The sequence below is a fragment of the Oncorhynchus tshawytscha genome, linkage group LG08, assembly GCF_018296145.1.
Source record: "Oncorhynchus tshawytscha isolate Ot180627B linkage group LG08, Otsh_v2.0, whole genome shotgun sequence".
Taxonomy (NCBI): Eukaryota; Metazoa; Chordata; class Actinopteri; order Salmoniformes; family Salmonidae; genus Oncorhynchus; species Oncorhynchus tshawytscha.
This window is the reverse complement of record NC_056436.1, coordinates 4,222,870-4,236,355: the sequence shown is the minus strand read 5'-3', so window position 1 is coordinate 4,236,355 and position 13,486 is coordinate 4,222,870. Positions and strand designations below refer to the sequence as shown.

At 48.2% G+C, this 13,486-nt stretch overlaps 1 long non-coding RNA gene across 1 annotated transcript in view; it reads right to left on the bottom strand.

The window, feature by feature from the left end:
• LOC121846874 overlaps window positions 1-7,229 on the bottom strand; it is an 8,181-nt gene extending 952 nt beyond the window's left edge. The window contains exons 1-2 of the long non-coding RNA XR_006083850.1: window positions 7,160-7,229; window positions 2,739-2,814 (exon numbers count right to left, since the gene is read on the bottom strand). This is a non-coding gene — a long non-coding RNA (uncharacterized LOC121846874). The remainder of the gene's footprint in view (window positions 1-2,738; window positions 2,815-7,159) is intronic.
• Between the last annotated feature and the right edge of the window lie 6,257 nt (window positions 7,230-13,486).

Sequence of the window (13,486 nt, the reverse complement as noted above, 5' to 3'; positions counted from 1 at the left end):
TACTCAAATCATGAGGCATCAAAGCCAAAGGAACTGAATAATATTAAGAAATACTATAGATGGAAGGAAAGTAGTGTGGATACCTACCAAAAAACAATTAGTCAACAACACATTCAATCCCTTTCAGACAACTTCCTGGACAAAACATTTCACTGTAATAGTGAAGGTGTAAACTTGGTAGTAGAAAACCTAAACCGTATATTTGACCTCTCAGCTTCCCTAATCAATCTAGAAATGTCAAGCAAATGAACAACAATGACAAATGGTTTGATGAAGAATGCGAAAACCTAAGAAAGAAATTGAGAAACCTATCTAACCAAAAACAGAGACCCAGAAAACATGAGCCTACACTATGGTGAATCACTAAAACAATACAGAAATATACAATACGGAAAAAGAAGGAACAGCACATCAGAAATCAGCTCAATGTAACTGAAGAATCCATAGAATAGAACCACTTCTGGGACAATTGAAACACACTAAACTAGAGGTCAACTAGAGGTCAACTGAATATGATTTTTTTAGTGGCGATACCGACAATCGGAGGACCAAAAAAAGCCAATACCGATTACATCGGACGATTTTTATATGTACAGTTGAAGTCTGAAGATTACATATGCTTGGGTTGGAGTCATTAAAACTCGTTTTTCAACCACTCTACAAATGTCTTGACAAGTCGGTTAGCACATCTACTTTGTGCATGAAAAATCCTACAATGTGATTTTCTGGATTTTTTTTCTCATTTTGTCTGTCATAGTTGAAGTGTACCTATGATGCTACCTGTCCCAGACCTGCTGTTTTCAACTCTCTAGAGACAGCAGGAGCGGTAGAGATACTCTTAATGATCGGCTATGAAAAGCCAACTGACATTTACTCCTGTGGTGCTGACCTGTTGCACCCTCGAAAACCACTGTGATTATTATTATTTGACCATGCTGGTCATCTATGAACATTTGAACATCTTGGCCATGTTCTGTTATAATCTCCACCCGGCACAGCCAGAAGAGGACTGGCCACTCCTCATAGCCTGGTTCCTCTCTAGGTTTCTTCCTAGGTTCTGGCCTTTCTAGGGAGTTTTTCCTAGCCACCGTGCTTCTACACCTGCATTGCTTGCTGTTTGGGGGTTTTAGGTTGGAATTCTGTACAGCACTTTGAGATATCAGCTCATGTAAGAAGGGCTATATAAATACATTTGATATTGATTTTAAGAAAGGCATTGATGTTTATGGTTAGGTGCATTCGTGCAACGATTGTGCTTTTTTTGCGAGTGCACTTTTGTTCAATCGTTTGGCAAAGCTTTAAATCATCCCCCGTTTGGCGAAGCTGTGATTCAATAATAAATTAACAGGCACCGCATTGATTATATGCAACGCAGGACAAGCTAGTTAAACTAGTAATATCATCAACCATGTGTAGTTAACTAGTGATTATGTAAAGATTGATTGTTTTTTTATAAGATAAGTTTAATGCTAGTTAGCAACTTACCTTGGATATGGAAAGAGGGGGAACATAAGGTTTTGATAGAGAGAGAGAGAGAGAGAGAGAGAGAGAGACAAACACGGTTTTGATAGAGAGAGCGAGAGAGAGAGACATAAGGTTTTGATAGAGAGAGAGAGAGAGAGAGAGAGAGAGAGAGGGACATAAGGTTTTGATAGAGAGAGAGAGAGAGAGAGAGAGAGAGAGGGACATAAGGTTTTGATAGAGAGAAAGAGAGAGAGAGAGAGAGAGAGGGACATACGGTTTTGATAGAGAGAGAGAGAGAGAGAGAGCGAGAGAAAGAGGGGGACATGAGGTTTTGATAGAGAGAGAGAGAGAGACATGAGGTTTTGATAGAGATGGGTTATAGCATTGAGAGGGGCTCAGGGAGGAGGTTATAGGATAGAGAGGGGCTCAGAGAGGAGGTTATAGGATAGAGAGGGGCTCAGAGAGGAGGTTATAGGATAGAGAGGGGCTCAGAGAGGAGGTTATAGGATAGAGAGGGGCTCAGAGAGGAGGTTATAGGATAGAGAGGGGCTCAGAGAGGAGGTTATAGGATAGAGAGGGGCTCAGAGAGGAGGTTATAGGATAGAGAGGGGCTCAGAGAGGAGGTTATAGGATAGAGAGGGGCTCAGAGAGGAGGTTATAGGATAGAGAGGGGCTCAGAGAGGAGGTTATAGGATAGAGAGGGGCTCAGAGAGGAGGTTATAGGATAGAGAGGGGCTCAGAGAGGAGGTTATAGGATAGAGAGGGGCTCAGAGAGGAGGTTATAGGATAGAGAGGGGCTCAGAGAGGAGGTTATAGGATAGAGAGGGGCTCAGAGAGGAGGTTATAGGATAGAGAGGGGCTCAGAGAGGAGGTTATAGGATAGAGAGGGGCTCAGAGAGGAGGTTATAGGATAGAGAGGGGCTCAGAGAGGAGGTTATAGGATAGAGAGGGGCTCAGAGAGGAGGTTATAGGATAGAGAGGGGCTCAGAGAGGAGGTTATAGGATAGAGAGGGGCTCAGAGAGGAGGTTATAGGATAGAGAGGGGCTCAGAGAGGAGGTTATAGGATAGAGAGGGGCTCAGAGAGGAGGTTATAGGATAGAGAGGGGCTCAGAGAGGAGGTTATAGGATAGAGAGGGGCTCAGAGAGGAGGTTATAGGATAGAGAGGGGCTCAGAGAGGAGGTTATAGGATAGAGAGGGGCTCAGAGAGGAGGTTATAGGATAGAGAGGGGCTCAGAGAGGAGGTTATAGGATAGAGGAAGTACAGGTCCTTACTTGAGGAACATATTCCAGACAGTCTTCCCTGTTGGGCCTCTGTGATACAGTCACACCATCCCTGCAACATCCATACCTGGGGGATTTAGTCAGACAGACAAACAGAGAGGGATGGATTTAGTCAGACAGACAGACAGAGAGGGAGGGATTTAGTCAGACAGACAAACAGAGAGGGATGGATTTAGTCAGACAGACAGAGAGGGGGGGATTTAGTCAGACAGACAGAGAGGGAGGGATTTAGTCAGACAGACAGACAGACAAACAGACAGAGAGGGAGGGATTTAGTTAGACAGACAGACAGACAGACAAACAGACAGAGAGAGAGGGGGGATTTAGTCAGACAGTCAGAGAGGGAGGGATTTAGTCAGACAGAGAGGGATTTAGTCAAACAGAGAAGGATTTAGTAAGACAGAGAGGGATTTAGTCAGACAGACAGAGGGGGAGGGATTTAGTCAGACAGACAAAGGGGGAGGGATTTAGTCAGACAGAGGGGGATTTGGTCAGACAGAGGGGATTTAGTCAGACAGAGAGGGATTTAGTCAGACAGACAGAGAGGGAGGGATTTAGTCAGACAGTCAGAGAGGGGGGGATTTAGTCAGACAGTCAGAGAGGGAGGGATTTTGTCAGACAGTCAGAGGGAAGGAGGGATTTAGTCAGACAGACAGAGAGGGAGGGATTTAGTCAGACAGACAGAGAGGGAGGGATTTAGTCAGACAGACAGACAGAGAGGGAGGGATTTAGTCAGACAGACAGACAGAGAGGGAGGGATTTAGTCAGACAGACAGAGGGGGAGGGATTTAGTCAGACAGAGAGGGATTTAGTCAGACAGACAGAGGGGGAGGGATTTAGTCAGACAGACAGACAGACAGAGAGGGAGGGATTTAGTCAGACAGACAAAGGGGGAGGGATTTAGTCAGACAGAGGGGGATTTAGTCAGACAAAGAGGCATTTACTCAGACAGACAGAGGGGGAGGGATTTAGTCAGACAGACAGACAGACAGAGAGGGAGGGATTTAGTCAGACAGACAAAGGGGGAGGGATTTAGTCAGACAGAGGGGGATTTAGTCAGACAAAGAGGGATTTAGTCAGACAGACAGAGCGGGAGGGATTTAGTCAGACAGACAGAGAGGGAGGGATTTAGTCAGACAGTCAGAGAGGGGGGATTTAGTCAGACAGTCAGAGAGGGAGGGATTTAGTCAGACAGACAGAGAGGGAGGGATTTAGTCAGACAGACAGAGAGGGAGGGATTTAGTCAGACAGACAGAGAGGGGGATTTAGTCAGACAGACAGAGGGGAGGGATTTAGTCAAACAGAGAGGGATTTAGTCAGACAGACAGAGGGGGAGGATTTAGTCAGACAGACAGAGGGGAGGGATTTAGTCAGACAGACAGACAGAGAGGGAGGGATTTAGTCAGACAGACAAACAGAGAGGGATGGATTTAGTCAGACAGACAGAGAGGGGGGGATTTAGTCAGACAGACTGACAGGGAGGGATTTAGTCAGACAGACAGACAGAGAGAGAGAGGGGGGATTTAGTCAGACAGTCAGAGAGGGAGGGATTTAGCCAGACAGTCAGAGAGGGGGATTTAGTCAGACAGATAGAGGGGGGAATTTAGTCAGACAGAGCGGGATTTAGTCAGACAGAGAGGGATTTAGTCAGACAGACAGAGAGGGGGGATTTAGTCAGACAGATAGAGGGGGGGATTTAGTCAGACAGAGAGGGATTTAGTCAGACAGAGAGGGATTTAGTAAGACAGCGAGGCATTTAGTCAGACAAACAGAGGGGGAGGGATTTAGTCAGACAGACAAAGGGGAGGGATTTAGTCAGACAGAGGGGATTTAGTCAGACAAAGAGGGATTTAGTCAGACAGACAGAGCGGGAGGGATTTAGTCAGACAGACAGAGAGGGGGGGGAATTAGTCATACAGAGATTGATTTAGTCAGACAGACAGAGAGGGAGGGATTTAGTCAGACAGTCAGAGGGGGGATTTAGTCAGACAGTCAGAGAGGGAGGGATTTAGTCAGACAGTCAGAGAGGGAGGGAGGGATTTAGTCAGACAGACAGAGAGGAGGATTTAGTCAGACAGAGAGGGATTTAGTCAGACAGAGAGGGATTTAGTAAGACGGAGAGGGATTTAGTCAGACAGACAGAGGGGGAGGGATTTAGTCAGACAGACAGAGGGGGAGGGATTTAGTCAGACAGACAGACAGAGAGGGAGGGATTTAGTCAGACAGACAAACAGAGAGGGATGGATTTAGTCAGACAGACAGAGAGGGGGATTTAGTCAGACAGACAGACAGGGAGGGATTTAGTCAGACAGACAGACAGAGAGAGAGGGGGGATTTAGTCAGACAGTCAGAGAGGGAGGGATTTAGCCAGACAGTCAGAGAGGGAGGGATTTAGTCAGACAGACAGAGAGGGGGGATTTAGTCAGACAGATAGAGGGGGGATTTAGTCAGACAGAGAGGGATTTAGTCAGACAGAGAGGGATTTAGTAAGACAGCGAGGCATTTAGTCAGACAGACAGAGGGGGAGGGATTTAGTCAGACAGATAGACAGACAGAGAGGGAGGATTTAGTCACACAGACAAAGGGGGAGGGATTTAGTCAGACAGAGGGGATTTAGTCAGACAAAGAGGGATTTAGTCAGACAGACAGAGCGGGAGGGATTTAGTCAGACAGACAGAGAGGGGGGAATTAGTCATACAGAGAGGGATTTAGTCAGACAGACAGAGAGGGAGGGATTTAGTCAGACAGTCAGAGAGGGGGGATTTAGTCAGACAGTCAGAGAGGGGAGGGATTTAGTCAGACAGTCAGAGAGGGAGGGAGGGATTTAGTCAGACAGACAGAGAGGGAGGGATTTAGTCAGACAGACAGAGAGGGAGGGATTTAGTCAGACAGACAGAGAGGGGGGATTTAGTCAGACAGACAGAGGGGGAGGGATTTAGTCAGACAGAGAGGGATTTAGTAAGACAGAGAGGGATTTAGTCAGACAGACAGAGGGGGAGGGATTTAGTCAGACAGACAGACAGACAGACAGACAGACAGGGATTTAGTCAGACAGACAGAGGGGGAGGGATTTAGTCAGACAGAGAGGGATTTAGTCAGACAGACAGAGCGGGAGGGATTTAGTCAGACAGGCAGAGAGGGATTTAGTCAGACAGACAGAGAGGGGGGATTTAGTCAGACAGCGAGAGAGGGGGGATTTAGTCAGACAGTCAGAGGGGGAGGGATTTAGTCAGACAGAGGGGGATGGATTTAGTCAGACAGAGAGGGATTTAGTCAGACAGACAGAGGGGGAGGGATTTAGTCAGACAGAGAGGGATTTAGTCAGACAGAGAGGGATTTAGTCAGACAGAGAGGGATTGATTGAGTCAGACAGAGAGGGATTTAGTCAGACAGACAGAGAGGAAGGGATTTAGTCAGACAGACAGACAGAGAGGGGGGGATTTAGTCAGACAGACAGAGAGGAAGGGATTTAGTCAGACAGACAGACAGAGAGGGAGGGATTAAGTCAGACAGACAGAGAGGAAGGGATTTAGTCAGACAGACAGACAGAGAGGGAGGGATTTAGTCAGACAGTCAGAGAGGGATTGATTTAGTCAGACAGACAGAGAGGGATTTAGTCAGAGAGAGAGGGAGGGATTTAGTCAGACAGACAGAGAGGGAGGGATTTAGTCATACAGTCAGAGAGGGAGGGATTTAGTCAGACATACAGAGAGGGAGGTATTTAGTCAGACAGTCAGAGAGGGAGGGATTTAGTCAGACAGACAGAGAGGGTGGGATTTAGTCAGACAGACAGAGAGGGAGGGATTTAGTCAGACAGACAGAGAGGGAGGGATTAAGTCAGACAGACAGAGAGGTGGGGATTTAGTCAGACAGACAGAGGGGAGGGATTTAGTCAGACAGAGAGGATTTAGTCAGACAGAGAGGGATTTAGTCAGACAGACAGAGAGGGGGATTTAGTCAGAGAGAGAGGGAGGGATTTAGTCAGACAGACAGAGAGGGAGGGATTTAGTCATACAGTCAGAGAGGGAGGGATTTAGTCAGACAGACAGAGAGGGAGGTATTTAGTCAGACAGTCAGAGAGGGAGGGATTTAGTCAGACAGTCAGAGAGGGAGGGATTTAGTCAGTCAGAGAGGGAGGGATTTAGTCAGACAGACAGAAGGGGGGGATTTAGTCAGACAGACAGACAGACAGACAGACAGACAGACAGACAGACAGACAGACAGACAGACAGACAGACAGACAGACAGACAGACAGACAGACAGGGAGAGAGACAGAGAGAGAGAGGGAGGGAGAGTTTGAGCAGAGAACCATGCCCACGCCCATGTTGACCAAAATGTATGTAGGCTTGTACGGTAGACCCCATTCTAGACCCCAGAGCTGTGTGTGTGCGTGTGCGTGTGTGTGGTCTACCTGGTGGTTGTGCAGAAAGCCTGCTCGGGGCGTGGAGCCCAGCGGGACACCTGTGGGCAGCCTAGACCCCTGCCCCCAGCTGCCGTGGCGCCATCTGGGCAGCAGCCGTAGTAGGACTGGCTACAGTGTTGGGCCGGCCCGAAGCCGTGAGGGTGGTACACTGTGCTGGTCTGGGGTCAACACTGTCTGGTCTGTGGACTGACAAAAACATTAGATTACATGGGGACCTTGGTGAGAGTGGGAGAAGGAAGAACAGTCAATAGAAGGAGAACTGCTGTCAGGGAGTACAGCTCACACAGGGGTCAGGGGTCAGGGGTTAGGGGTCAGGGTAGAACACACCAATGGAAGGAGAGCTGCTGTCAGGGAGTACAGCTCACACAGGGATCAGAGGTCAGGGGTCAGGGTAGAACACACCAATGGAAGGAGAGCTGCTGTCAGAGAATACAGCTCACACAGGGATCAGAGGTCAGGGGTCAGGGTAGAACACACCAATGGAAGGAGAGCTGCTGTCAGAGAATACAGCTCACACAGGGGTCAGATGTCAGGGGCCAGGGGTCAGGGTAGAACATGTCAATGGAAGGAGAGCTGCTGTCAGAGTTAAACATCAGTCTTGTCAGAGAGTACAGCTCACATAGGGGTCAGGGGGCAGAGGTCAGGGCAGAAAGAGACTGGATTACAGTAATGACTACTGTTAGTAGAACCACAGTGAGAGAACACACAGCATGGACAAACTATCAACAACACAGCAACATGATGACAGATCACACAGAGAACTAGTCACATAGAGAACACACAGCAGAGAGATATCACACAGTCCAGACCGGCGCTCACTCACACATATTTGAATCAGACCGACAAAGCCCACGGACCCCGAAAACTTGTCCGTCACAACAGGATAATTAGTGGGGCAGTGAGAAGATGGACAGATGGTGAGTAGAAGTAGATTATATTGAAGATTAGGTGAGAAGGGGAGAGAGGAGAAGTGAGACTGGAACACAAACCACACACTGTGATGTGTTCAGCTACGATGCTTTTGGTGACAGAACTGGTTAAAGGAATGAATGGATGAATTAAAAACAGAGTATCTGTGATATCAGGAGATACCTGGATGAAAGTCAAGGACAAGTGGACTTGGACAGATAGATGAAAGGACAAGGACAAGTTGACTTGGACAGATAGACAGATGGATGAAAGTCAAGGACAAGTGGACTTGGACAGATGGATGAAAGGACAAGGACAAGTTGACTTGGACAGATAGACAGATGGATGAAAGAACAAGGACAAGTTGACTTGGACAGATAGACAGATGAATGAAAGGACAAGGACAAGATGACAGAAGGACGAAAGAATGAGTCAGCTACCTGTGGCGTGGTCTGGCATGTAGGGAGTGAAACCATACTGTGTGTTGTCATGTCCTCTGGGATCCTGCATACTGGGGGTCGCTGGACAGAGAGATGGAGACAGGCATAAATATATAGCCAGCTATAGTAGACTGGGGGTCACTGGACAGAGAGATGGAGACACACACACAGAGAGACAGCATGTTTTCACCTTGTGGGTGGTAGCAGGGCTGTGTGTTGCAGGTCTCCAATGTGAGGGGTTTGGGGACATAGTTACAACGTTCCACTGGGTACAGGTTCCTCTCTCTGTCAGAACACATCACCTGGCGCTCACGCAGACCTGACTCACAGCTCTTAGAGCACTGGAGACGGGGAGAGGAGGAGAGGAGAGGAGGAGAGGAGGGGAGGAGGAGAGGAGACGGAAGAGGAGGAGAGAGAGAGGAGGAGAGGAGGAGGAGAGAGGAGGAGGAGAGTAGGAGAGGAGACAGGAGAGGAGGAGAGGAGAGGAGACGGGAGAGGAGGAGAGGAGAGGAGGAGGAGAGAGGAGGAGGAGAGTAGGAGAGGAGACGGGAGAGGAGCCGAGGAGAGGAGACGGGAGAGGGGGAGAGGAGAGGAGGAGGAGGAGGAGGAGAGAGGAGATTTGGAGAGAGGAGGAGAGGAGAGGAGGGGAGGAGGAGAGGAGAGGAGACGGGAGAGGAGGGAGGAGGAGGAGAGGAGAGGAGAGGAGAGAGAGGAGGAGGGGAGGAGGAGAGGAGACAGGAGAGGAGGAGGAGAGGAGAGGAGAAGAGAGAGGAGGAGGGGAGGAGGAGAGGAGACGGGAGAGGAGGAGAGGAGAGGAGGAGGGGAGGAGGAGGAGAGTAGGAGAGGAGACGGGAGAGGAGCCGAGGAGAGGAGATGGGAGAGGGGAGAGGAGAGGAGGAGGGGAGGAGGAGAGGAGAGGAGATTTGGAGAGGAGGAGAGGAGAGGGAGGGGAGGAGGAGAGGAGACGGGAGAGGAGGAGGAGGAGAGGAGGAGAGGAGAGGAGGAGGGGGAGGAGGAGAGGAGACAGGAGAGGAGGAGGAGAGAGGAGAGGAGAAGAGGAGAGGAGGAGGGGGAGGAGGAGAGGAGACGGGAGAGGAGGAGAGGAGAGGAGGAGGGAGGAGGAGAGGGCAGGATAAGGGGAGAAGAGGAGGAGAGGTGGAGGAGAGGAGGAGATGGTAGGAGAAGGAGAGGAGGAGAAGAGGGGAGGAGGAGGATGGGAAGTGGGTAGGAGGGTAGGAAGAGGGGAGGAGGAGGGGAAGAGGGTAGCAGGGTAGGAGGAGGGCAGGAGGGGAAGAGAGGAGGAGAGGAATGATGTGAGTGTTTAAGCATGTGTGTATGTATGTGTGTGTCTGAGCTTGAGTGTGTGTTAACTGTGTGTGTATGTGTTTGTAACGTCTGTCTGTCAGTCTGTGCCACTCACCAGTCCCCAGTCTCCAACGTGCCAGCTGACAGCCAGTAGGCATGCGGGCATGGAGCAGGGCTGGGCAGCTACAGGGCGGAGTGAGGCGGAGCAGGAGGTGTCTGCTAGCTGGACTGATGCTTCTCCTACACACATCACCTCTCTGGACTGATCCCCTGTCCCACATGTTACTGAACACTGCAGAGTAACACACCACAATTAGACTGAACCCGGCAGAGAACCAGTCAGACTGAACCCGGCAAAGAACCAGTCAGACTGAACACGGCAGAGAACCTGTCAGACTGAACCCGGCAGAGAACCAGTCAGACTGAACACGGCAGAGAACCCGTCAGACTGAACACGGCAGAGAACCAGTCAGACTGAACACGGCAGAGAACCCGTCAGACTGAACACGGCTGAGAACCAGTCAGACTGAACACTGCTCCGATTCTTTTATCACTAAAAATGGGACTAGTAGGGTTAGTAAATTCCACTTCAATGCTGTCAATTCAGGTAAATTGACTGAATTAAATTGGATTGGATTGGATTAGATTAGATTGGATTGGATTAGATTGGATCAGATTAAATTGGATTGGATTCGATTGGATTAGATCAGATTAAATTGGATTGGATTAGATTAAATTGGATTAGATTGGATTAAATTAGATTGGATCAGATTAAATTGGATTAGATTAATTGGATTAGATTCAATTAGATTGGATTAGATTGGATTGGATTAAATTGGATTAGATTGGATTCAATTGGATTTGAGTCATTAATTATTGTCTGTTCTTCAAATAAATGGATGTGCTTTATGTACAGAACATTCAAAGAGAGACAAACAAACAATTCACCAATACGATAGTTGAAGGAATTCACTCCAACCATGGTGACAATCTACGTATGACTCTCTCATTAGTCAACCCCCATCGCTCTGCTGCTCAGCTTCAGTACCTACCAAGCTCCAGCCAGAGGCCCTCCAGGAGGCACACCGCTGCATGCTGCAGGTCTGCAGGGTGGGCGGGGCTGGAGTGTAGGCTGCACAGACGCCGTCCTCCACCACGCGGGGCCCCGATGCATCATGGGAGACACACTGCACGCTGCGCACCTGGGAACCACCGCCGCACGACACTGAGCATGCGTTCCACTCACCTGTTGTCCAGCTAACAGGAAGTAAAGAGAGACAGGAGTTAACGTTTTGATGTTACTTAGCCCTGAGACACGGCTGTAAACTCCTATGGCAGGGAGTCAAACTCAGTTCATGGAGGGCCAAGTGTCACCTGGTTGTCTAGGTCTTCATTAATGAGTTAGGACCTCCCCTCACCTGGTTGTCTAGGTCTTCATTAATGAGTTAGGACCTCCTCTCACCTGGTTGTCTAGGTCTTCATTAATGAGTTAGGACCTCCTCTCACCTGGTTGTCTAGGTCTTCATTAATGAGTTAGGACCTCCCCTCACCTGGTTGTCTAGGTCTTCATTAATGAGTTAGGAACTCCCCTCACCTGCTTGTCTAGGTCTTCATTAATGAGTTAGGACCTCCTCTCACCTGGTTGTCTGGGTCTTCATTAATGAGTTAGGAACTCCCCTCACCTGGTTGTCTAGGTCTTCATTGGACACAAATGGAAAGGATAAAACTACCAGCAGGCACTCGGCCTTCCAGAAAGTGAGTTTGACAGCCCTGTCCAATGGCGTGTCTCTGAGTGTACAAACATGTCTGAGGGTTAGAAGCTATTCTATTCCTGGTCAGACTCAGTACTGTAGCCACAAACCTCTCCACCTGCAGCTACCCACACCACAGCCCCAGGCCCCTCCACCCACAGCTACCCATACCACAGCCCCAGGCCCCCTCCATCCACAGCTACCCACACCACAACCCCAGGCCCCTCCACCCATAGCTACCCACACCACAACCCCAGGCCCCTCCACCTGCAGCTACCAACACCACAACCCCAGGCTCCCTCCACCCATAGCTACCCACACCACAACCCCAGGCCCCTCCACCCATAGCTACCCACACCACAACCCCAGGCCCCTCCACCCGCAGCTACCCACACCACAGTCATAAGCTGATGCTACAAACCTCAAAGCAAGCAACTAATCAGGAGGGCTATTCCAGGTTACTACCCCTCACTGGTTAGGCTAGACTTTAACACACTAAAGTCAACAAGCAGTGCTGAATACACATAAAACAGACAGTTAGCTGACAGAGGTTTCCTGTGATCATATACATACACATAGCAACAGATTGCAACATAGTGCCCCTAGACACTGGTACTCTACTGAGTTAATACTAATATATACACACTACTGCTCTACTGAGTTAATACTAATATATACACACTAGTACTCTACTGGGGTAAATACTGATATATACACACTAGTACTCTACTGGTTTAAATACTGATATATACACACTAGTCCTCTACTGGGGGTCAATACTGATATTTACACACTAGTGCTCTACTGGGGTCTATACTGATATATACACACTAGTACTCTACTGGGGTTAATACTGATATATACACACTAGTACTCTACTGGTGTCTATACTGATATATACACACTAGTACTCTACTGGGGTTAATACTGATATATACACACTAGTACTCTACTGGTGTCTATACTGATATATACACACTAGTACTCTACTGAGTTAATACTGATATATACACAACTACAGTACCTTCGAAAGTATTCATACCCCTTGACTTTTTACAAATGTTCTTGTATTACAGCCTAAAATCTAAATAGATTTCTCACCTGTCTATAGACAATACCCCATAATCATTTACATAAGTATTCACAGCCCTGAGACAATACATGTTGGAAATCACCTGGCAGTGATTACAGCTGTGAGTCTTTCTGGGTCAGTCTCTAAGAGCTGTGAGTCTTTCTGGGTAAGTCTCTAAGAGCTGTGAGTCTTTCTGGGTAAGTCTCTAAGAGCTGTGAGTCTTTCTGGGTAAGTCTCTAAGAACTGTGAGTCTTTCTGGGTAAGTCTCTAAGAACTGTGAGTCTTTCTGGGTAAGTCTCTAAGAACGGTGAGTCTTTCTGGTAAGTCTCTAAGAGCTGTGAGTCTTTCTGGGTAAGTCTCTAAGAGCTGTGAGTCTTTCTGGGCAAGTCTCTAAGAGCTTTTCACACCTGGCTTGTACAATATTTGCACATTATTATTTTGTAAAAGCTCTGTCAAGTTGGTTGGTTACACAGCCATTTTCAAGTCTTGCCATAGATTTTCAAGTCCAAACGGTAACTAGGCCACTCGGGAACATTCCATTCAGTGTATATTTGACCTTGTGCTCTAGGTTATTGTCCTCCTGAAATGTGTCTCCCAGTTTCTGTTGGAAAGCAGACTGATCTAGAAGAAAAGAATCGCACACCTATTTAGGCGAGGTGCTGGCTAGCGGAGTAGAAAAGTTGAAATAAAAGAGAGTCGCACCATCTAGGAGCTCAGATGCAAAATGTAATTACCAACGTTTCGACAGCCAAGCTGTCTTCATCGGGGTATAAAGCAGACTGAGCCAGGTTTTCCTCTAGACCTATACCTGTGCTTAACTCTATTCCATGTATTTTTA